Here is a 26,299-nt window from a genome sequence, read left to right on the forward strand (position 1 = left end):
CTCCAAGGAACGGAGAAGGATGAGGGAAGGATGAGTCATATTTCTTATTCCATGCCAATTTTATCCATCGCTGATCTCATGAACAGACTTTTAGTTTGCAATCTCATTTTAGCACATGCATAAAGGTTACAGAATTCTCCAGATACTGCAACACTTGTTCAACATGATGGATTTTTTTCTTCTTCTGAGGTCACTTCCCTGATGGGAAAAAGGTGTCTTGGCAATGTTCAATTACTGTTACAGTTCTGTCACTTGATTCACAGCTCTGAGTATTTGACAGCCTGATCAATTAAAGCTTACAGAGAAGAGTCTCCTTGCGTTTTCCAGACAGTAGATGGTCTTTGATAAAAACCTATGTTAACATTAGATTTTATATGGGCTCAATAAAGTTCTGCAAAGCCAGACTTATTTGCCATTCTATAATTATTTTCATTATCATTATTCTCTTCCTAGTGAACAGTCAATCTGATGGTGATGTTCGTCCATAGTGTTTGAAGAGGACCTTGACATCTAACAGGTTGTGGGCAGGTGGCTGGTAAGGCCTATGTGGGCATGAAATGTTCTGCCACATATGTGGGCACCATTGTTGCAGCATTTGCAGCTCTGGCTTTGTGGAGTGCTCGCTTCTCTTGTGCTGTGGTTGTTCTTCTGTCCTCAGATGTCTGGCAGCCTCGGTGGATCAGTGTGCGCCATGTCGATCAATCTTGAGGTGGTGTCAATTTCCAGGGACTTGAAGGAGGCTTTCAACGTGTCTTTGTATCACTTCCTTTGTCCTCCATGTGATCGCTTTCCTTGAGACAGCTCACCATAGAGGAGCTGTTTGGGGATGTGATGGTCTGGCATCCTTGCAACTTGGCCTGCCCAACGTCTCTGGGCTTTCATCAGCAGGGTGTGAACTGATGGCAGGCCTGCTCTGGAGAGGACTTCTGCGCCTGGCACCTTCTCTTGCCACCAGATCCTCAGAATTCTACGGAGGCAGGTCATGTGGAAGTGGTTCAATTGCTTAGTGTGCCTCCTGTCTGCAATATTCAATCTAGGACAATGTTTCTCAACCTTGTCCACTTTTAAGATTTGTGGACCAACTCCCAGAATTCCCCAGCCAGAACAAGAGCACCTTGGCAGGTTAAAAACTAAACAATAGGAGAAACAGACATCCCTTTATCTTAAAAAAAAAATTGAATGGTTCACAAAAACCGCAGGATAATTCGTTCTTGTAAAAGGTTTTAGGAGACAAAAAGTGCCTCTTTGAGCAGATGATTCTATAAAATCGTAATTGGAAGGTGATTCTATAACCTGGAATGCTACCCAGGGAAGGGAGAAAAGGGTGTTTTGTAAGCAAGAAGAAGATAAGAAGTCATATTATGCACATCACTTGTGTGGTGTTTATGCATTTATAAAGCTGAAGACATCTGAACAAAAGAGAACAGCTTCACAAAATTGGCCTCCTGGCCTTCATCTAACCCTTTCTTTTTCTCTTCTTCTTCTTTTTCCCTCTGACTATAAAGTTTTTATATAAGAATTGCAAAAAAATAATAATTAGAGAAAGGTTGTTGTTTCCTGACGGAATGCCAAAGAACGCACATATAAATTCTAACATGAAAAGCAAGAAAACCTTCAAAATATGTGGGGTAGGATCCAGATCTGCTTTGTGTATAAAGTGAGCTCTAGCATTCATTAAAAAAGCCATGTGAGATGCAAATGAAAACATGTACATCACAGTGTTGTTGCATCTATGATATACTTATGTAATGACTTAAGAACATTTAATACAAGTGCTAAGTCACCTTATTGGCACCTTATATATTAAATATATGTTATTGTCTGTAGCTAAGGATACATCTGGTCCCTAGACACTGCTAAAATGTTTAAAGTCTGGCAAAATGTTTCTTCCTTTTGTTCTAAGTATTCCGGTATTCAATTAGGTTCAGCTTATTTGATTCACAGTCAAAGAAAAGCAAAATACTATTTTTGGATTTTCTCAGATAGAATCAACTGAAAAAAATACACTGAAAATCATCATCATCACACTGGCTTTTCCCCCCTGCAGGTGCAGGGTCACTTAAAAATATATATTGAAAGATCAATAAATTAGTTTATCCAAGTAAGCATGAGATCAAACAACAATGGCAACTGAACAAAACTTGACTCTTTTTCAGATTACGGGTAGCTTGTTACCTAAGAGAAAAGAGAACATTTCCCTCAAATGATCTGCCATGGCTGCTAATTAAGAAAGATCTCATTGTGGCAGCTCATCAAAATCAATAAGAAAGAGCAATGCAAAAGTACATATAAGATCTCTTTCGCACAGAGGGTAGGAGTTCATCATTCTTAGAGTCATAGAATAACAGAGATGGAAGGGACCTTAGAGGTCTTCTAATCCAAACCCCTGCTTAGGCAGGAAACTACATCACTTCAGACAAATGGTTATCCAACATCTTCTTAAAAATTTCCAGTGTTGGAGCATTCACAACTTCTGGAGGCAAGTTGTTCCACTGATTCATTGTTCTAACTGTCAGGAAATTTCTCTTTAGTTCTAAGTTGCTTCTCTCTTGATTAGTTTCCACCCATTGCTTCTTGTCCTACCCTCAGGTGCTTTGGAGAATAGTTTGACTCCTTCTTCTTTGTGGCAGCCGCTGAGATATTGGAAGACTAGTATCTTGTCTCCCCTAGTCCTTCTTTTCATTAAACTAGACATATCCAGTTCCTGCAACCGTTCTTCATATGTTTTATTCTCGAGTCCCCTAATCATATTTTTGCTCTTCTCTGCACTCTTTCTAGAGTCTCCACATCTTTTCTACATTGTGGCGACCAAAACGGAATGCAGTATTTCAAGTGTGGCCTTACCAAGGCCACACTTGGAATACTGTACCATTTTATTTCCAAATATTCTCTCTAGCAACCAAGATGGCAAAGTGATTGGATTTGGTAAGTTCAGGGACTCTTCCAAGAATTGGGCATAAAGTAATGGCTGGATAAATAAAGAGATGTCTTGTATTAAATGGGGGAATTACCATACTTAGTTTTTTTTCCAAATGTATTCTAAGCTGGCCAAAGCTGATTTGAACACTCCACAGTCTTAGGCGATATTCATCTTAAACTCTCTTGGAAAGGCAAGATGAGCCTTTTATGATATTATAGATATTAGTTTAATTAAATCATTATGGAATGAAATGGATATTTGCTTTATTAAATAAATATTTAATGAGCTAGGAACGGGCTGCCAAAACAAATTAGCTGAGGATGCCAGTAGTGATGGCAAATATTCTTCTAAAAAAAGTTGCCAAATAGATCAAGCCAGCCTTCAGCTTTAAGGGATTGTCCATGTATTCTTGTTTTCAGACTGGGGGCAATCATTTGTTCTGCAAGATAAACTTACAATCAATATAGCATTTAACCGGAAGCTAACAAAGCTAGCAAAGTTGGCTAGAGTGGGCCAACTGGCAAGCATCTGCACTGCCACTGGAAGCCCATTGCTAACAGTCATGGGTAAACAAGAAAAAAAATGAATTGCAGTCATCTATCCCAAAGTAAGACAAAAGATTTGAATCAGAAAACTGGCAGCAGCAGGATACAGAAAATGCTGCAGCCAGAAAACTATCCTTCTTCAGCGGTAATCAGAAACCTCAGTCACTTTAGGGACACGAAAATTGCAAAGCAATGCCCAAATTCAGCCAGGCTTCTACTGGCTGCCCTTGGTGTAAACCCTGCCTCCTGAAAGATAACTAGTTGAAAGAGAAGGGACTGGCTTTTCAGAGAATGCAGAGAGTGCTAAGATCAAATCGCTGTGACTTTGATCTTCCTAGAAAGGGACTTGGCAAAAAATTATCCCCCGTTTATTTTCCTCTGTTTCAGAAAACAAAATGCAAATATGGGGGTGGGGGTGGAGAAGTGTGCAAGAAGATACACTCGAAGTAATGGCAAATTATGGCAACAGGCATGCATGGCTTGGAATAATAGAGTACATATTTTCAGAACAACTAGAAACAACCTGCTCCTTTGAGTATGCAGAAAGTTCCCATCCAGTTGTTTGCAGACTTAAAAGAGCCAAGGTGGCGCAGTGGTTAAAAAGCAGCACTGCAGGCTACTGCTAGATCAGCAGGTCAGCGGTTCAAATCTCACCGGCTCAGGGTTGACTCAGCCTTCCATCCTTCCGAGGTGGGTAAAATGAGGACCCAGATTGTTGGGGGCAATATGCTGACTCTCTGTAAACCGCTTAGAGAGGCCTGAAAGGCCTATGAAGCGGTATATAAGTCTACTGCTATTGCTACTGCTATATTGCTGACTTTAACATGTTTGTTTGGTGGGAGGGAATAGGGTGTTTGCCAGATGTTCATACTATAAGTATATCTAAATATGAGCAGGACATTTTAGTAATGAGAACCCCCCCCCATTCTAATACAATATTATTTATTATCTATTTTCCTTTCCTAAATTCTGGTGTCAATCAATGTTTGATGGACTGATCAATTGATATTTGATTTGATCATGCTGTTACTGGAAATCTCATCCCTTTCTTTTGTTAGGGCAGGGGTCAGCAACTTGCGGCTCTGGAACCACATGTGGCTCTTTCAAACCTCTGCTGTGGCTCCGTATTGCTGGTCAGCTCCACAATTGATAGGGCTTTCGGTTAGGACAGGCAGAGGAAAAAGGATGCCTCACTAGGAGGAGACTCTATGGTGGGGGAACCGGACTTCCGGTCGGCTCCAGAATTCAATGGGGGGCTTCTGGTTAGGACCTTTGTGGCTCTTTGAGTGTTTAAGGTTGCTGACCCCTGTGCTAGGGGATCTCAGTTGTTAACAGGATAGACATGCAACCAATTATGGCAACATCTCAAAACTTGATAAACATAAGGCACATGATGGCTCAAGTGGTTGGAACCCTGGGCAGGAAGTTAACAAGCCCATGTTTGAGAGCTGTTGTTGGGCAGATATGAGCTCATGTTTTTCACTCCAGCTCCTGCCAGAGACATGAAAGGAGCCCCCGACTGGGGGTCCCCATGGCAATGATATAATGTCATTAGCTAATCCTTTCAATCTGGAAGCATCTTGGCACTTCTAACATGAGTGCAGCAGCTTGATCAACATTGCAATAATAATACAATGAAGACCCAGAATATAGTACACAAAATTGTCTGCCACAATGTCCTATATGTCAACAACTACTTCAGCTTCAACCACAATAATACACGGCCAAACAATAGATACAAACTCAAGGTAAACTGCTCCAAACTCGGTTGCAGAAAATATGACTTCAGCAGCAGAGTGGTCAACTCTTGGAATGCTCTACCTGACTCCGTTGGTACATCCTCAAATCCCTATAACTTTAACCTTAAACTGTCTACCGTGGACCTCATCCATTCCTAAGAGGTCTGTAAAGGTGGCGTGCATAAGCGCACCAGCGTGCCTTCCATCCCTGTCCTCCTGTCCTAATTTATTTGAACTCATTTCTTGCGCTCAACTCCATGTTTATACTTATACCTTTTCTCTCGTACATGTTCAACAAACTAACTAACTAAAAATAAATAAATAAAATAAAAATTAGGGTGCCCCATTCAAGGTCTTTACTGCAGGATATTGGTGCCATAACTAAAGAGATCTAAAATATTAAAGTCACATCAATGCTTCTGTAATCTATTACTTCATTGGTTCACCTTTATTTCTCCTCTTCAGAACCTCACTGCATGCTCTGTGGAAACAGGGGTGGTTATTCTAAAACTTTTTCATTCAAGTGAAAGGTACTCTTGAGATGCAATCTGAAGAATATTGTAGAGATACAGGGGCAAAAGTATATATTAATGGTTCTCTAGCAGAGTGTGATTCCATAGTTGCCCACTCATCTATAAATACATCTCACTTGACTCAACTGACTTTCTCCAAGGCACACAAGGTAAGAAGATTGCTTGCTGGCTCTCACTAAGAAAGGAAAGAACGAAGTCATATTCCTCTAGACCAGTAATGGTGAACCTTTTCAGCAATGAGCGCCCCCCAAGAGAAGCTGCCAAGTGGGCATGCGCATGCCAGGAAATTAACTTCCAGTTTCCGCCATACACTTGCGCACCGGCCAGCTTGCCTTCTGGTTACTGGCACATATGTGCATGCAACGGCATACAAATAAAATTAAAATGCAAAAAATGCAAATGCAAAAATGCAACGATCAGCTGGCCGGTGCGCATGCACATATTGGAAACCAAAAGATCTGCTCTTCTGGTTTCTGGCACTGTTGCATGCGTAAAAAGCAGCTGATCATCGCACGCGCACCAGAAACCTGGAAGAGAAATGGGCAATGGCACGCATGTCAGCCAACATGGCTCCATGTTCCACTTCAGGCCCATGTGCTCATGTGTTCACCATCGCTGATCTACACTTACAATCTGACCTTCAGCTAAAATATAATGATTAATTAATCATTAATTGAATAACCATGGCTTCTGTTTCTACATATGTTGTGGATGTTTTTTTTAATGCTTTTAATTGTGTTATTTTAGAACTGAACAATTTGGTTGAGTTGGGTGGCTTTAGAAATTGAATAAATAAAATCATACTTTGTTTTTGTTTTGTTTTTTGTTTTGCTTTGTTTTGGGGTTTGTTTGTTTTTGGTTTTTTGCTTTTCATTTATCCCACTTTTATTCCAAGAAATTTGAAGAGCCAGCTTCTGATATACGTATATATCATCCCAATTCTGAATAAACTTGATTCTTTTTTGTGCCTGATGCATTTAAAAAAAAAGAATAGGAAATCATCTCATATAGAAAGTCAGATCACTCTTCTTTCTACCTATTTTTGTTAAATCAGAATTTCTCAACTTTGGCAGCTTTAAGACATGTGGATTTCAACTCCTAGAATTCCACAGTCAATTTGCTGGCTGCAAATTCTGGGAGTTGAAGTCTACACATCTTAATGTTGCTGTGGTTAAGGAATCCTGGTCTAAATTAACTGTGTAGGGATGGAACTGCTTTGGAACTAATAGGAGAAAACTTTGGATATCGTGTCTTTGTATGGATTCTATTACCAAAGAAAAAAAGGATAAAGTATCAATAATGTTTTTTTGTGATACATAAACATAATGTATATAATTCTGATACTCAGGGTGACAAGATATTGGATTTGCTTCCTACCCATGGAAGCATCTGTGAGGCTTTTCTGCTTCACTTCTGATTAACATCTCCTGATATGGCCGCATTCTTTCTTAATCTGATGTTACATTTATGAAAATTTTTCAGGACAGATGAACATTTCTTGGGTAATATATAAACTGCAACAGAGAAGGGGAAGTTATAATACTGTGCATATCCTATTATAATGCAGCCCAGATCAGAGTATCAGATTTAACGCTTCTTGTAAAATGCAAAGGGGGAAAAAAACCAGACTAAAAGGCATCCAGGAAAATGGACATTTGTGTTAAAATGACATCTGGATGTACTTTTTGTAATCCCCATACTATTAAATGCCTTGCTGTGTTATGCACTGGATTCATTAGTTCAAATTAGACTCTTCTCTCATTGCACTATGTAACCAATTACATTAGATAGGGAATGTGTTCTGCATAATTCTGAGTTATAATAGCCTTTGTTCTGTGGACTGTGGGAAAGTTCATAATTTAATGTTGTTCCACTTGCAGCACCTGATGTGAGATGATGCTTTTGTGTTGTCTCGTTACCTGTTCCTGAAGATTTAAAGTTTAAAGCAGGTGTACGTAGCAGAAGTAAGCAATTCTGTGGGGTCCTTTGTCATCTCTGAGTCTTGGTTGTTTTCTTGCAGACATTTCATTACCAAATTAGGTAACATCATCAGTGGTACCTCAGTGTAGTAGATGAGGTTAGCTAGCTGATGATAAAAACAACCAAGCTCAGAGAGCAACAAAGATCCAGAATTCAACCCTGAGCTACAAATATTATCTTCCATTGGTAGGATATCATGGCAAACCCCTTGTATCTAGACCTCTAGTCCTTCTCTTCATTAGACTAGATGTCAGGGTTCCAAATAGCATCCAAAAGTAAATCAGAGTCCAAAGCAAAGTATTGCTTAAAGTTCCAATTTGTTAAGAGAGCTGTTGGCACCTCTGGGAAAACCCGAATCTGAAAGCTTCTCGGTTTCCCCCACCTAGTTGAAAGTTTAAGATCTTGCTCCCACACCCACAAGTCCATCACATGGTCCAATCTCCCACTGCCATGCTGGCAGTTCCACCCATCCCGTTCCAGTTAGGGGCAGAGGTGCAAAGACAAAGGGTGACCTTGGCTTTCTAGAAAGAATGTTGTTATGGCTACATATCATCTAACTCCGTACAATCTCCCCTCCCATTTTCCCACAATAGAAAATGAATAGCAGAATAATAGAAAGTCTGGCAGGCCAAAGATCCAAAAGACCTGACACTAGATATGTCTAGTTCTCTCAACAGCTCATTGTACCATTTAACCTCCAGTTCCCTTATCATCTTTGATGCTCTTCTCTGTACTCTATCATGTCATGGGGTGCTATCCTTCTGTTGCTGCAGCCGTGGACTTGGCATTTTGGGGGGTTGTTTTGGAAGCTGCAGCACACTGCTGGCTCATATTTAAGTGGTGGTCTACTGAACACCCAGATCTCTTTCACAGCTGTACTACTAATACCCTGTTTCCCTGAAAATAAGACCTCCCCAGATAATAAGCCCAATCGGGCTTTTGAGTGCATGGGCTAAAATAAGCCCTCCCCGAAAATATTTAAACACAGCAGCAGCCATGAGGTGACCATGCTCGCTGCCTCCTGCACCTCAAAAATAGTAAGACCTTCCTGAAAATAAGGCCAAGCACTTATTTTGGAGGCAAAAAAAAAAAAATAAGACCCTGTCTTATTTTTGGGAAAACATGGTAGTTACTACTATTGAGCCAGATGTCACATCTTCCACACTTATGCATTTGTTTTTTTCATGCCTAAGCACAGGACCTTACTTTTCTTCTCTTCCCAAAGAGAAATCCTTGCAGGAATGACATCATAATTCCCAGTCAAACATTATTTGAATGGGACGTCAAATTTGGCTTAATTTTACAGTCCACGAAGTATCTACCTGAAGCCTTATTTCAGAAATAAAAACTGATGTGTTTGTATCCATTTGTTCCTTGGTCATTGTTAATATGTACCGTTGTGCATTGAATGTTATGTGCAAGAAGAGCAGTGAAGGGAAAGCCAAGATTTGTGTTCAGCACAATCTCTTGGGAGTCTCTGCCTAGCTTTTACCACTGCTGAGATCTCTTCATTGACCATGACTAACAAGCAGCATGCTAACACTTGGAAAACTTACACACTGTCGACAGCAATTGTGTGAGTTTATGGCAATCTGTTTGGAAACCTCTTAAGAGGTAGCTGAATGAGTGCCCCCTTCCTCACTTCTTTAGAAAATTTTCTGAACATTTTCATGTTGGAAAAAAGGCAGATAAACCCATGTAAGTTGTTACATGGGTCTTTGGCATATTACAGGAGTACAATATTACAAAATAGAGCTGGTTGCTTGGTTTCCTTGTCCTGGATCTTAGTGTTATCACTTCTTAAACATTCCAAGTTGATGGCAATTCATGTCCTGATCACAACTTAGCTGGACCAGTGTAATAGTCTCCAAGGAGATGCCTTTAGGGATGACCCAGAAGCTATGGTTGATACAGAATGGAGCATTCAGTTAGTTGTTAGAATATTCTTGTGCTATTCATGATAACACTCATATTTTTAAGATTGTTGTACAACTTTTCATTACTGGGTTCAAAATTTCATTACTGTTAGCAAAATGCTAACCCTAACCCTAACCCTAACCCTAACCCTAAACCTAACCCTAACCCTAACCCTAACCCTAACCCATAAAGCTGTATGTAACATAGCAATAGGATAAAAGAGGTACCATCAACCCTACAAGCTAGAACAGAACAAGAAACTAAGAAAGACTATGTGTATGGAAGACGAGGGCAAAAAAGATAAACAGTTTAATAGCACCTTATTATGAAGGGCACTTTTGATCAGATGCATGGAGAGAGATACAAGATGCAACTTGATAGATTTCTTTCTCTAGATGGGGATGAATGCAGAATTAGACATTAGGACATTTTTTTCCAATGTTGGTCCCATAGCACTGAGGCTACCATGTTTCCCTGAAAATAAGACAGGGTCTTATTTTCTTTTGCCCCATGAAATATGGCCTTGGGCTTATTATCAGGGATGGCTTATTGTTTTGGGGTTGCTGGGCGGCTACTCCCTTGCGAGCGGACTCCTGAAGAGTGCAGCTTCAGGGGCGAAGCAGCAGCCACCCGGCAAATCCCCTCTCCAGCTGGGCAGAGTGCCATTCACTGTCATAGGGGGTATCCTGAATGTGCCAAGCCGCGGGAGCTGGGGAGTGGGCAGAGCGCCACGTGGCTTTGCGCCTTAGTGATACCGCCTAGGTCACTGAATGGGCTCTGCCCGGCTGGAGAGGGGATTTGCCGGGCAGCTGCTCATGAGCATTGTCACCTCATGGCTGCTTTGCCTATGAGGCTGTACCCAGCTCTTCGGGAGCCAGCTCACAAGGGAGCAGCCGCCTGGCAATTCACCCCTCCGGCCAGGCAGAACGCCACTCCCCAACCTAGCCGTATCCCAAAGTCGGCAAGCAACGTGAGCGCTTTTCCCCCCAGCTCCCATGGCTTGGCGCCTTCAGGATACTGCTAGGTCAGTGAGCAGTGCTCTGCCTGGCCAGAGTGGGGGGGGGGGTTTCCAGGGGGTTTATTTTCAGGGGTGGGCTTATATTTTTGCCCACGTGAAAAATATGGCAAGTCGTTAGTTTTGTGACAGGTCATATTTTCGGGGAAACACAATAGATGGAGATTTGGTTTGCTGTTCCAAATAGCAAAAGGACCTTGTCCCAATATTATAAACTAGATCAGGAGTCCCCAAACTTTTGGACCTCAGGGACCACTAAATTCATAATTTTAAATTCCACGGACCACTAATATAATCTGCTAATGACTGGCTGGGTGGACATTGAGGGGAACCTCGCCAGCCTCTACTTGCCCCTCCCCTGCCAGCCATTCCTCACCCATCTGGGCTCCTTAGGGCTCCAATAGAAAGCAGTTGTTGGAACTAAGCAGCCACCATGAGAAAGAGTTGGCAAAACAGCTGGCTCAGTTCAAATTGGATCTGACCAAGAAGGAGGCTCGGCAGAAGCACCTCACTGATGACTACGAGCATAGGTTTTCCAAGCAGAAGGAAGACCTTCAGGAGTGCAAGGCCAGGTACCAGTGACTGGAGGCTCAGTGAGCCGAGATAGTCAGCCAGTTCTAGGCTTTGATGCAGTCCCACTGGAACAAGGCTGCTCACAACAAAATACCCTACACCACCGGGTTTGAAATTTTGGGCTTGGACAATCTAGAACTATGCAATCTAGAACTATGCTGCTGACGGTCTGACCTAAACTTAGTACACAAAATTATCCGCTACAATGTCCTACCAGTCAATAACTACTTCAGCTTCAACTGCAATACCAGAGCACACAACAGATACAAACTCAATGTAAACCGCTCCAAACTTGATTGCAGAAAATACGACCAGCAACTGAGTGATCAATGCCTGGAATGTTCTAGCTGACTCTGTTATTACATCTTCAAATCCCCATAACATTAAACTGTCTACTGTTGACCTCACCCCATTCCTAAGAGGTCCATAAAGGGGGCGTGCATAAGCGCACCAACGTGCCTACCGTCCCTGTTCCACTGTCCCCATTTATTCATGCCCATTTCATTCATACTCATGTTTATTCTAATGCCTAGAATGCCTAGGCGCAGTGGTTAAATGCAGCACTGCAGGCTACTGCTAGATCAGCAGGTCAGCGGTTCAAATCTCACCGGCTCAGGGTTGACTCAGCCTTCCATCCTTCCGAGGTGGGTAAAATGAGGACCCAGATTGTTGGGGGCAATATGCTGACTCTCTGTAAACCGCTTAGAGAGGGCTGAAAGCCCTATGAAGCAGTATATAAGTCTACTGCTATTGCTATTGCTATTGCTATTATTATCCTAAATGATTGACAAATTAAATAAACAAAAAACCCTGTATGTTACAGTATGTTGAGGTCCCTCAACATAAACAAATAAATAAATAAGTAAATAAATAAACAAATACATAAATAAATAAAAACTGTATGTTATGTGGAGGTTCCTCAACTGTAGGACCCTTAATCTCTGTAAATAATCTAGTCCTACCAGTGGGGAGCCTCTTTCCAGCTGAGAGATATTCTTTTCCCTTTTTCCCAATCACCTGCATGGGAATCATGGCAGATTGCATGTAAGTTTATATCTCTGATGAGCAGCAGGGGGTGCATTGGGAGGTGGGGAACGAGGGACGGGGGAAATCTACCAAAAACGATTTTATTGTCAATTTGTTCAAGTTTTTTTTTTTCAAAACTAAAAAAATCCACACCAACCAAAACAAAATTGTAAAATTGGATGACAGAGTGGAGATTGCTGTTAATAAGCAGATGACAAGTATTTAAATTAAGGATGCATGTAGGAGTTCCTGCAGTCTGAACAACAGATTGCAATTTATTTTTAAAGGTACGATGGTACAAAATTATTTAGACAGACAAGCAGACTAGAAGCCACCATGCATCATGCCAAGAGCATCCCCTAGTAAACAGACGCTTTTTACTGCAGAAGAATGACACCGTATATTTCTTTTGACTCCTTCTGCAATGTCGTTCCCATTAACAGGTGGCAAAATGCCGCCAGAGCAGGAAATTGTCAAGCCACAGCATCGTCCACAACTGTAATATTAGCTAAAGGATGCTCAAATCTTTGCAGTGGTGATGAAATCTTCAAATGTCGATCCATTAATGCAACCAGAATTGGACACAAGGTCATGTACATGTAGCCCAATTTTGGAAATGATGTAAGGTTTTTCTTCCCAAAGCAGAACACAGCATAGTATCTAAATTAGTAAATATGTGACTTTACTTAGTTTGTGTTCTCTGTCTCTCTGTCTCTCTATTTCTGTTTCTCTGTCTCTCTGTCTCTCTCTCTCTCTGAAACTGACAGACAGAAGACAAGAGAGAGAGCGACACACACACACACACACACACAGAGAGAGAGAGAGAGAGAGAGAGAGAGAGAGAGAGAGTGTGTGTGTCACACAGTTTAAATGATTCATACCATCATATACTATCCTCAGTGTAGGAAATACTAAATTTAATCTTTATTAGTTAGCTCGAGCTGGGTAGCTTCTTCTTTAGTGTGGTCAGTCTTTCATAAGGGATGAAACCTGACAGTGGTGAATTGGACAGCTGGGGGGACCATAAGAACATGATCATCTGTCATAATTTAGGCTAGACCTAGAAGTTCAATTGCTGTTTTGTTGCCTTCAGCAACCAATGCCTGCTGCCCCAAATGCACTCATTTTATCATTTCGACTCATTTTTGATGGAATGGCCACCAAGCTATTGCTAAATGGTTTGGGGCAACGAATGCGGGTTTTGGCTTGAAGCTGTAATCTGTAATCATAATGATAACGTTCTTCAAGTGGGACGTTGTATGCCATACCTATCAACAAAAGGCAGCAGGAAGCTATTGCAAAAGCAAGCAGAATGTGGACGGATGGAGTTGTACTATAGCAAGAAATACTAGTAAAGGTGCAAATAAAGGTGAAAGTTGATAACTCTACATGGGGCTGCCCTTGAAGAGTATTCGGCGACTGCAGCTAGCCCAGAATGCGGCCGCGCGAGCAATCGTAGGTGCACCTTGTTTCACCCACATAACACCTATCCTCCGCAAGCTGCACTGGCTACCTGTTGATCTCCGGGTACGCTTCAAGGTGCTAGTTGTCACCTACAAAGCCCTTCATGGTATTGGATCTGGGTACTTGAGAGACCGCCTACTGCCAATTACCTCCACTCGACCAATTAGATCCCACAGATTAGGCCTCCTCCGAGTTCCATCAGCCAGTCAATGTCGACTGGCAACCACGCGGAGGAGAGCCTTCTCTGTGGCAGCTCCGACCCTATGGAACGAACTCCCCGTGGAGATTTGTACCCTCACCACCCTCCAGACCTTCCGCATAGCCCTTAAAACCTGGCTGTCGCGACAGGCCTGGGGCCAAAGACCTTAACCCTACCCGAATAGTATGAATGTTGTGCTTTTAACGATGTATTGTCTTATATGTAACTTGGTTTGTCCTCCCCTCCCCCTGAACTGTGAGCCGCCCTGAGTCCCCCCAGGGAAAAGGGCGGCATACAAATAAAGTATCTTATCTTATCTTATAACTTTAGAAGTTAAGGAAATAGAATGACTAAGTTCACTATATTGTAGGATTCTTTCAAAGAACCAATCTTTCAGACTTCCTCCTTTTCTGATTTGACTTTTAAAAAAACAAAACATTTGGAGGGCTTTTTTTATTGTTTCAAACTATTAAAAATGTAAAGGTTTCCCTGTCAGTCATGTCTGACTCTTGGGAATGGTGCTCATCTCCGTTTCTTGGCCAACATTCCATGGCCATGTGGCCAGCATGGCTATATGCCAAAGGTGCATGGAAAGCTGTTACTTATTTATCTATTCTCATTTGCACACTTTTGAACAGCTGGGTGGGCAGAAGCTGGGGCTGTTCTGCCCTAGGCTTCCCAAGAGCATGAAGCAAACTCCTTGTGGCTACAAAAACCCATTTTATTCATTTACTGTGAATTCTGCTCATTCACATCCAGCAAAGGGAGGATTTACAGTCACAGACCTTATCTGGCTTGGAGAGCTGACAGGCCGATATCTGCAAAACCTGGCAAAGAGTCTCAGAGAATCACGAGCCAATTAACCAAACTAATTGTATCCTGAAAACTCCACTCCATTTACGCTCCTCTTTTATTCCCTCTGGGAGGGGCCATTCATCGTCTACCTGTGCCCTTACTCCCAAGTCAACCCCTGTTCTTTAGCTATTCCCTTCATCTGGCAATTCTGCACATGCACACACTGGGAAAAGGCTCCAGCTGTTCATCTGCTTCACTGATGTCTGACTCTGAAGGCAGCTGATAAATGGCATACAGCTCTGCCCCCCACCCTTGGCCTCTGACAAAGAGCCCTCATCAGAGCCTTTCCCAGACTCCAGGACTGGCCCATGTTCTTCCTCAGCCTCCTCACTGTCTAAATCTGCAGCCAGCTCCACTGGCCGCTGGTGGGCCACAACAGGAGCAAGTAACAGGTGCCCACCCAGTGGTATGGAGCTCAGGTCTCAAACCCAAGTTGTCAGCTCCTCTCCAGCTGTCAAGATCAGCATCTTTAAGCCCTGAGCCATCATGCCCCCTTGAAACTATTAAGATACAGTAAATATGTGATGTTTGCATGCCTATTTTTCTATAAATTGAACTGCTGACAGCTTATCAGAACTTGCCCTTCTCAATAAACAACTGAGTTCAGAAAACACTCAACCAATCAGTGTTCATGTATTTGGCAGTAAAAGGGCTTCACTTCTCCTTACTTAATTTCACAAATAGAGAAACACATCTTCCCATTCCAACATTCACTATTTAAAATGACACATTCCAGTTGGTGGATAGCATTAACTAACTAATAAACAATAAATAAATAAATAAATAAATAAATAAATAAATAAATAAATAAATAAATAAATAAATAAATAAATAAATAAATAAATAAATAAATAAATAAATAGGTGGTGGAGTGGTTAGAGTGCAGTACCGCAGGCTACTTCAGCTGACTGCTAGCTGCAGTTTGGCAGTTCAAATCTCACTGACTCAGCCTTCCATCCTTCCAAGGTGGGTAAAGTGAGGACCCAGATTGTTGGGGGCAATAGGCTGACTCTGTAAACTGCTTAGAGAGAGCTGTAAAAGCATTATGAAGCGGTATATAAGTCTAAGTGCTATTGCTATTTATAAAATTTATTGGCCACCCATCTTATCACAAGGTAACGCTGAGCAGCTTATAATCATAAAATATAAAATATGTATATAGTAAAAATAAATTAATTAATACCCACAAACACCACAATCCAATTACAGATGGGGAGGGCTGGGGCAGAGTGGGAGGGAACTTGGATCTGTTGTTAATCGATAATTTCATGGTGATGCTCCTCCATTGGGGCCCCAAGCTAACAGGGGTCTTTAGGTCCTTAGTGCAAGGATAAATAACCAGTTGGTTGTGTGATGAACAGGGCACTCATTTGGCCCTGCTATTGGGATTACATCTACAGAAATTCATCACACAGTTGCTTTGCTATTGGATTTTCCTATGAATTGAAGTAGCATGGGCAAATTGTCTCCAAAATCTTATTCAACGATGCATGTAAAAATGGAAGAGGTTGTTGGGTAAGCCCATCATATGGACCCAACCTGCAAGGCTCAATGTATTAGGTTCTTTGGACCAATTCCTGCTTAATTTTCTACCCAAGAATAATTCAGAAGGTAACTGCTCCATGTCGCCATTTTGCAAATTCATTAACTAACAGCATGAAGTAATTACATTTTGACTCAAGATTGGCTCCTGGTGATTTTATAGACATGTCCTTAGCAAAAATATGAAAGTGGGTTGTCATTTCTTTCTTCTGGGATGAGGTTTGGATGTCCCAATTGAGCCTATAGCCATGAATCACTTTCCCTTTCTTCTTCTTGACCACTTTGGGAAAACGAATGATTTACATCTTTCAAAGGCCTTGGATGGCAGTTCTTGGATAGATGCTTCCTAAGGGCCACCTATTTTAAAACAGCTTTTAACCAATAGAAGTGACACAGTCACAAGACTATGAGATAGATTCACAACAACACAATAAATCAAGATGTCTCCTTGACAGCGAACCTAACAACATTTCATACAGCACCAAAGAAGTGTAAAGTTAAAAGTTCCCCTCGCACATATGTGCTAGTCTTTCCTGACTCTAGGGGGCAGTGTTCATCTCTGTTTCAAAGCCAAACAGCCAGCACTGTCCGAAGACATCTCCGTGGTCATGTAGCCAGCATGACTAGACACTGAAGCCTCACGGAACACTGTACCCTCCCCACCAAAGGTGGTTCCTATTTTTCTACTTCCATTTTTATATGCTTTCAAACTGCTAGATTGGCAGAAGCTGGGACAAGTAACGGGAGCTCACTCTGTTACATGGCGCTAGGGATTCGAACTGCCAAATTGCTGACCTTTCTGATTGACAAGCTCAGCATCTTAGCCACTGAGCCACCATGTCCCAATAAAGAAGTGTATATCTACCCGTACTCCAACTTTACACATACTATTTATTAGCAGTGTTCCATTAAATCAGTATTGGAAAAGTGATAAATATTTATGAATCCATAAAGGGTAATTTCAACAGAAAGAAGAGGAGGGGAAGCAGAAGACAACCTCTCTCTCGCCTCCTAAAGAACCCCAGTAGAGATTGTATTTCAAGCATCCATATTTTTCAGGATTTGACTCCATGTGATGAAATGGATGTGACCCATTATAAGACAATAAAACTGGCTAGTTTTTCAGGTATCACAAACCTATTTCAAAACTATCGGTGGGTTTCCCATAAAAGGTAAAAAGTATGGAGTACAAGTAATCACCACATATTTATTTAAGGCTTGAAATTATCTTCAATACAAAAGTACTTGCATTGCATACTGAAAACATCAGCCTTCAACCCTTAGAACTTCCATTTTAAAGGAAAGCACAGCAAGAGATGGGAAAGCTTTTTGCATGAAATTCTGAAAAGCCACTGAATAATCTGAATAACTTATTTTCCCCTAAAGCTTATTTTATTAATTCCCACAACACTGCCGGACTATTTACTAAGACTGTATTACTATTATTCTTCTCATCCTTCCTATTACCTATCTCCTTTTCTACTCATAACCTTGCTGCTTGTATCTTTACGATTTATATTGTTTTATTTAGTTTCCTAGTATGACTGTGATTGCTTATTTAGTATCCCATGACTATCACTAAGTGTATCTTATGCTTTATGACAGTGATGGGCAACCTTTTTGGCGTGGTGTGTCAAAAATCGGCAGAAAATCGAGCATAACTCGAGTTGTGTGTCACTTCGACAAAAACATAATTTTGCGCAATTTATAGTTTAAACTACAAAAATGTATAATGGCGCTCACAGTTCCCGTTGGCACTCCGCTGTTCCCTGCTGTGGTGCGGTCGTAACTGACAGTCCCAGGAGTAGACTCTCTGTGCCGGCCTGACTGGAGAGAGGCGTGCACTGTTCCCGCGCTCCTCTCATGCGGGTCCTCCCTCGCCGCGCTGATGACGTGTGTGCGCACGGCACACATGCCTTACCAGCAGCCCCTGCGCTCAGAAAGGGGCGGCGGCGATACAGTAAGTGAGTGTGGGCGGGGGAGATCACACGTCCCGCCCCCCCCCCGTTCCTCCAGCACAGATTCTTTCATCCTCGGCGGCCGTGCAGGAGCCGAGGATGAATCGCATGAAATCCTGTGCGTGTCACCCCAAATGGCTACGCGTGTCAGCACTGACACGCGTGTCATAGGTTCGCCATCACTGCTTTATGATGAATGTATTTTTATATGACTATGATCATGATTTATCAGCTATATCTTTTATGTTCAATGAAAGCTTATGCACCGGAGACAAATTCCTTGTGTGACTAATCACACTTGGCCAATAATTCTACTCTACTCTACTCTACTCTTCTCTTCTACTCTACTCTACTCTACTCTACTCTACTCTACTCTACTCTACTCTACTCTACTCTACTCTACTCTACTCTTCTACTCTACTCTAATCTACTCTACTCTACTCTGATCACATTCTTGCATTTAAATTTTTCTATGTTTCCAAACAAGAAACAAATGATAATTAACACTAAATCATGTTTTGTTGAATTGCATGGATAAACACTCATCTTCTTGACCTGCTTCTAGTAGTAATAACTGTACATTTTCTAAAAATATCCTACCCAGCCACTTCATCCACTGTCTTCTATTTATCTCAGTACTGCTGATGCATCATCTGCTCATATCACATCCTTGTTAATTATTCCCTCAAGAGATCAGTCAACAGTTGTTTTACAGCATAATAATAAAAAAAACCTAACCCATCTTACAAACAGTCATAAATGCCTCCTGGGTGGGAGATACATTAGAAGATAGATATCTTCTTGGCCTAAATTCAAAGAATCTATGCAAACAACTCCTATTCAGCATAGATCATGGGAAATATAAGTCCAAGTTGTTATTAAACCTTGGAAAAGAGCTAAAGCAAATGACACCAACATTAAATCCAAGAAGTAATAAAGTGGCACATCTGTCATAAAAGTCTGAGGTTGCCCATTTTTAGAAATGTCATCAATTCTGAAGTGAATAGTAATTTCCAACCATGGCTTGTTGAGTTTCTCAGAAATATCAGCCAATTTTCAAAAACGGCTGATGGACTCACTCTGATATGCCACCACCCCGAAAATCCTATTGTACACCTAGGCCACAGTTTGTTACTTTACACCATCATTGTCAGGGGTGGGTTTCTCGCCCCGTTCCAACCGGTTTGGTTAGAACGAGGCCGGCGGCGTCCTCGCACATGTGTGCGGCGTCCTCGCGCACGCATGCGGCGTGCGCATGCATACTAGCGTCTGCGCGATGCTCCAGCTGCTCCTGGAGGATCACGCAGGCGCTGTATGCGTTCTGCGCATGCGTGGAAGCGCAGAATTCGTAAAAACCGGGTAAGGAGTGGGCGCGGGTGTGCGGGCGTGCGCGGGCGTGGGGGGGGGGGGGCTTCGCCGTTCCCGGAAGTTACTTACTTCCAGGTTCGGCGACCAACCGGATCGCAGGGACCGGTGCAAACCAGTTGAAACCCACCCCTGATCATTGTGATCACTGCAATCTACCCTCTACTCTCAAGGTTGACTCAGCCTTCCATCCCTCCAATGAAGACCCAAATTGTTGGAGGCAATAGGCTGACTCTGTAGAACGGCTTAGGGAGCACTGTAAAAGCATTTTGAAGTGGTATATAAGTCTAAGTAGTATTGCTATTGCTACTTAAAAGAAAAAGAAAGAAACACCAAAAGGTACATCATTACTCTTGATCAGTTTTCTACTCCTTGCAACTTTAAGATGTATTAACTTGAAGTGCCAGAATGTGTGTGTCAGACCTGCCACAATTTAAACCACTAAGTAGAAACAATCCTTGGCTCCATTTATTGATAAAAGTATAGTTTTATTAGAGATCAAATGGATTGCTGTAACACATAGCTTCCTAATGACAACTTCAGCATCAACCTCAATAACACATGGATAAACATACAAAGATACAAACTCAAGGTAAACGGCTCCAAACTCAATTGCAGAAAATACGACTTCAGCAACAGAGTGGTCAACGCCTGGAATGCTCTACCTGACTCCATTGTTACATCCTCTAACCCTCACAGCTTCAACCTTCAACCGTCTACCATGGATCTCACCCCATTCCTAAGAGGTCCATAAAGGGGACATGCATAAGTGCACCAGTGTGCCTACTACCCATGTCCTACTGTCCCCATTTATTTGTACTCATTTCCTTTGTTCAGGTCCATGTTTATACTTATACTGGTTATCTTGTACATGTTTGACAAACTAATAAATAAATAAAAAATAAAATAGCCAGAACTGAGAGTTCTACTTTCCCTGCCTTATCTGCCCCTCGCTGCCCATCCCATTGCACTTAATCAAGTTCATGCAAAATGTTTCCATAACCATCAGCCTGAGTGCAGGTTCCCTCTTTATTCCAGCTGGATGGCCTTGGAGCAGCATCTCGAGGTGGCCCAGTTTCTACTTTTGCTTTCCCCCAAGCATTCCCTCCCATCATTTCCCCTCCTTACAGTTCATGAGTCTGTCACTGCACAAGGTGAAGCATAGGAAACATAAGGTGGTAGCTGACAGTGTGAAATTGTGGGAGTTGTAGTCCACACATCTTAAAATTGCCAAGGTGTAGTAGATACACTGCTGTATATAATATTGACCGGGAAGGAACAGTTATATCTCTTGGTATAGATAACAACGTAAAATCATCACAACCAATCAGTATTACTCAGACATTGACATCTCTTAGCATAAGCAGATATTATCAAATCAAAACATGAAGAAAGCTTTTTCTGTACAACAATAGAAGGAAACGAAACAAAATCAATGATCTCCTTTCCTAATCTCCTACAGTTATTACAAGTCAGATCAATAACTTTTAGAATTCAGCAGAGCATATTTATGTATTATTAGCTCATCTGGTCATCTAAGGTGAATGTCATATTTTCAATTGCAATTTTCGTATCAATTGCTTTCCTGCCCCTGATTTAATGGCTGCCCGTATATGACCTCTTTCTTAGTTGTATAAAGTCAAGCCGTAGCTTAGCGATAATCCATCTTGACTAGTAAGAGGAGCAAAGTAATAATTTGACTTCCCTGTGTAAAAATTGTCTTTCGGATGAATATTTCTGCAGCATTCAGGGCCGAAGGGATGTAGAATTTAAAAAAATAGGAGGGAAGATGAATTTGATTTAAATGGTAATGAAAAGTATTAGCTAATTATTCCCTTCCTACTCACATTGTTGTGCTATTTTAATCTGTATGAGAATTTGCAACTAATCCTTGATTTACAACACTTCATTTAATGGCCATTCAAAGTTATGATAGCATTGACAAAAACTGTAGGAACTTTGACTTATGACTGTTTTTCACACTTACAACCATTGCAGCATTCCCATGGTCACATGATCAAACTTCATGTGGCAGCTGACTCATATTTATGATGGTTACAGGTCATGTAATCAACTTTTATAACCGTCTGACAAGCAAAGTCAATGGGGAAGCTAGATTCACTTAATGTTACTAACTCAACAACTGCAGTGATTCACATAACAATTGTGGCAAGAAAGGTCGTAAAATGGGATAAATCTCAGTTAACAAATGACTCACTTAGCAACCAAAAATTTGGGTTCAGTTATGAATTAAAGACTACCTGTACTTTCATCACATTCTAATACATTTTCCCTTTTTGTAAGTCTTACTTAAAAGACATATTTTAGGTAAGGCTCACATCTTCCTTAAACAAACACAGTCTTCTGTCACTTCTTCATTGCCCTCATGCTTGAGATCAAACTCTGAAAACCTTTGATGCAAAAACAAAAAAAAATATCTTTTACATCTACTTTTATGGTCTGTAATATTTTGCAGGAGGCGAACTGATCAAAAAAGTGATAATATGCTTCTTGCTTAATTCCTCCATCAGAATTTTCCTGACATTGGATTCTTGTGGTTTGGCTCAATGTTAGATGAACCTCAGATGGGAATGAGAGTAAGTTTCTTTTTAAATTCACTGACAGTATTTCTAGTTCCAAGTAAAAATAAAAAGCGTGTGAACTAAAAAAAAAAACACCCAAAGTCAGCACTGGAATATATTATTATAATGTAATCAGTGTGTGTGTATATATATAAAATATAGCGGTGGCTCAGTGGCTAAGACACTGACCTTGTTGATCAGAAAGGTCGTCAGTTTGATGGTTCGAATCCCTAGTGCCACATAACAGAGTGAGCTCCCATTACTTGTTCCAGCTTCTGCCAACCTAGCAGTTTGAAAGCATGTAAAAATACAAGTAGAAGGTAGGTGGGAAGGTAAAAGTGTCTGTGCATCTTCTGCATTTAGTCATGCCAGCCACATGACCACAGAGACATCTTCAGACAGTGCTGGCTCTTTGGCTTTGAAACAGAGATGAGCACCACCCCCTAGAGTTGGGAACGACTAGCACATATGTGTGAGGGGAACCTTTACCTTATCTTTTAATCATAAAACAAAATGCATCAAAAGACTTCCTTAATATCTACAAACTAAACATTTTTGTACTTTTAAAAATAATGTTTTTATTCGATAGTTACAATCAACATGCTTCCTTTATTATAAAGAACAGTCCTTTATTTCAGAAACCTGTCCTTAAGACTTATATTTCAAAATCTCACTTTTGTTGTTTTTTTTATTCTGATTGTTTAAATGCTTATAACACCAATGATATCACCTAATGCACAGTCTTTTTGCATTCATGCGAAAAATATAGAAACAGAATTGTCATTTTATATATTTTAATAGCACTTCTATTTTTGTAAAGTTTTTCTTGGTACTGCTCTTGAATTTTCCTTTGTTAACTCATCCTTGACAAAGCAAACCCACTGATTAATTAATGCAGGCATTCATTAACTGTCTCAGGGCTCTGACAATGACAGGGTAAGGTTACACAGATGTCAGGCCTGCAGTCATATTCCTTTTTAGGATCTTTGGCCTGCCACACTCTCTATTATTTGTTTCATTAGTGTAGTAATTGGGAGGGGGGAGTAGAAATGAGTAGAACTGTGGAATGTGTTGTTGTCATTCCTTTCTAGAAGCCCAAGGTCATCTTTTGTCTCTGCACCTGACCGGAACCAGCTGGGTGGAGATGCCAGCATGGCCGAAGAAGATTGGACCATGTGACGGATTTATGGGTGTGGGGATAAGATCATGAACTTTCACTGGGTGGAATCCCAGGAAGCTTTTAGATCTGGGATTCCACTGTTCGTGCCAACATGTCTGTCTTATTAAATTGGAACTTTAAGGATAGCTCTGCCTTGGACTCTGATTTATTTCTGCATGATATTTGGAATGCTGACAACAGGCTCCTTCATGTAAGGAATGTTCCTTCTCTTTAGAATGAGACTATAGTTACTAGGATCAGACAGGACAGAACAGAACAGAACAGAACAGAAGAGAATTGTTTATTGGCCAAGTTTGATTGGACACAAAAGGAATGTATTTCCAGTACATAAGTTTTTAGTGTATATACCAGTGATGGCGAACCACTTCGACACTGAGTGCCAAAAAGAGAGGAGATGTGTGAGCACACAGGGCACCGAGTGCCAAAAAGAGAGTGCTTCGCACATGCATGCACACTTCACCCATGTGCACATTCTCGTCTGGGCCTTAAACAGGAAGAGGAACTGCCCAGGGGCCATGCGCATACCAGAAAATGAACTTCTGGTGTCTGGTGCACACATGTGTGCTGGCCAGCAAGTCTTCCAGTCACTGCCACGCATGCTCACATGCCGATCAGCATCCTAATGCTGGAAAATGGAAGACCAGCTCTTCTGGTTTCTAGCACTGCTGCACCCATAAAGGCCAACTGATTGCCAAGTCCTCCTACACACCAGAAATCCAGAAGAGGAACAGACAGCCCTGTGCGTGCCAGGCGACACGGCTCAACATGCCACTTTGGGCACGTGTGCCATAGGTACACGATCACAGGTATATACCAACAACAAGTGATAGGCTATAGATCAGAAATCATAGTTACAATCATCAATCATAAATACAAGCAACATGAGATAAACCATAAGGCACCAATAGGAGAAGGTAGTAGGAAAGACAAGATGAAAAAAGATGAAAAATGCAAAAATGAGAAGGATAATCCCAGACAAAAGTTATAATTTTCCAACCAGCAACAAAACAGATTAACCATTATTCAGCCTAGTTCTCATTTCCCAGCAGACCCATTAAAAAAAAAAAACATTAATTCTGGCTCCCTCAGAAGAATGCCTGCCGCAGATACATCATTGCCCGTTTATTTTAGGGAGCCTATTCAATTCTGCGTGAAATTCACATTGGCTATCCGAAAGAAGGGAAGAAAGTTTTGAGGAAGGAGAATTCAATACGGCACACCAATTCCAATTAGGTTTTTAATGTTTACTTTTCCGTGTACTTTTAAGATCAAACAAAGCGCTGTGTATCAAATATTTAAAACTTATTTTGAAAACAAGACCACTCTAATAAGAATGATTGGAAAACCTTTAATGAATTCACCTCAATTAGCCTTTAATTAAGCAACTCTTTAAAACCTTATTTGAATATTGCTGCAAAAGGAGGAAAAGGGACAAGAATCCCTCCCTTCTTTCATTGCTTCAGCAGAACAGAAAGCCAAGAAAGTTAAAATAAACCATCTTTCTTAAACCAGCTGGATGTCTGATAGCTACAGTATATTGTTGAATGATATTTGGACTGTCTGCGGTATTTACAGAGGTCATTTATTTCTAAACCTTTTGCCTTTCCAAAAAAAAAGTTTTCCATGCTGATTTGTGTCTCAAGGAATCTCAGCGTGGCTAATACACACACACACACACACACACACACACACACACACACACACACACAGAGAGAGAGACAGAGACAGAGACAGAGAGACAGAGAGACAGAGAGACAGAGAGACAGAGACAGAGACAGAGAGAGAAAGAACTTAAAATTCCTAGAAAGAGAAGATCTTTCATAACACTGAACTCATATATTTAACACAAAGGGATCCTGGAAAGGGGGTGTATTTATCTGAATGTTGATTATTATTTTTTTGCCTTTACTATACTTGTATTTTATTACTGTATTTTCTTTTAACTATTTCACCCTGGAATTAAATCCTGGATTTTATTGTTTTTTTATGTTTGTGATATGGCTGTAAGACTAATCCATTAATAAACTCTCAATGTGACAGAATGACCTAACAAGACAGACACAGACTTCAGAGGATAATCAGAACTGCAGGAAAAAAAAATTACTGCCAACCTTTCTTCCATCGAGGACCTGTATACTACATGAGTCAAAAAGAGGGCTGTGAAAATATCTACAGACCCTTCACATCCTGAACATAAATTGTTTCAACTCCTACCCTCAAAATGATGCTATAGAGCACTGCACCCCATAACAACTAAGCACAAGAACAGATTTTTCCCCAAACACCATCACTCTGCTACACATACCCTCTGCTATGCTGACAGTAGGACTCTAACTTTGTTGCTTGTATACTTATGATTTATATTGATATTGATTGTTTCCCGACTGCTTATTTGTACCCTATGACTATCATTAAGCGTTGCACCTTATGATTCTGGATTAATGTATCTTGTCTTTTTATGTACACTGAAAGCATCTGCACCAAAGACAAATTCCTTGTGTGTCCAATCACACTTGGCCAGTAAAGAATTCTATTCTATTCTATTCTATTCTATTCTATTCTATTCCATTCCATTCCATTCCATATTCTATTCTATTCTATTCCATTCCATTCCATTCCATTCCATTCTATCTGTCATACCAATAGTTTGAGGAACAGTTACTGTCGTGGATTCCAATAATGGGCTACTCCTTGTAAAAACAATGTAGTTAGAAAGTAGAGATAGTACAGCTTTTTTTCCTTTTGAAAAAGCACCTTTGAGATAAGTGAATCTTGGCATCCTCATTGACTTTACCTGTCAGAGTCACCAAGGGGATCACATAACCCCAGGAAACTGCCACTGTCATAAATATAAGTCAGTTGCCAAGCACCTGAATTTTGATTACACCACTATGGGGATGCTGCAA

Source organism: Thamnophis sirtalis, unplaced genomic scaffold, assembly GCF_051295495.1.
Source record: "Thamnophis sirtalis isolate CommonGarterSnake01/CBP01778 unplaced genomic scaffold, rThaSir2_p1.2 scaffold_14, whole genome shotgun sequence".
Taxonomy (NCBI): Eukaryota; Metazoa; Chordata; class Lepidosauria; order Squamata; family Natricidae; genus Thamnophis; species Thamnophis sirtalis.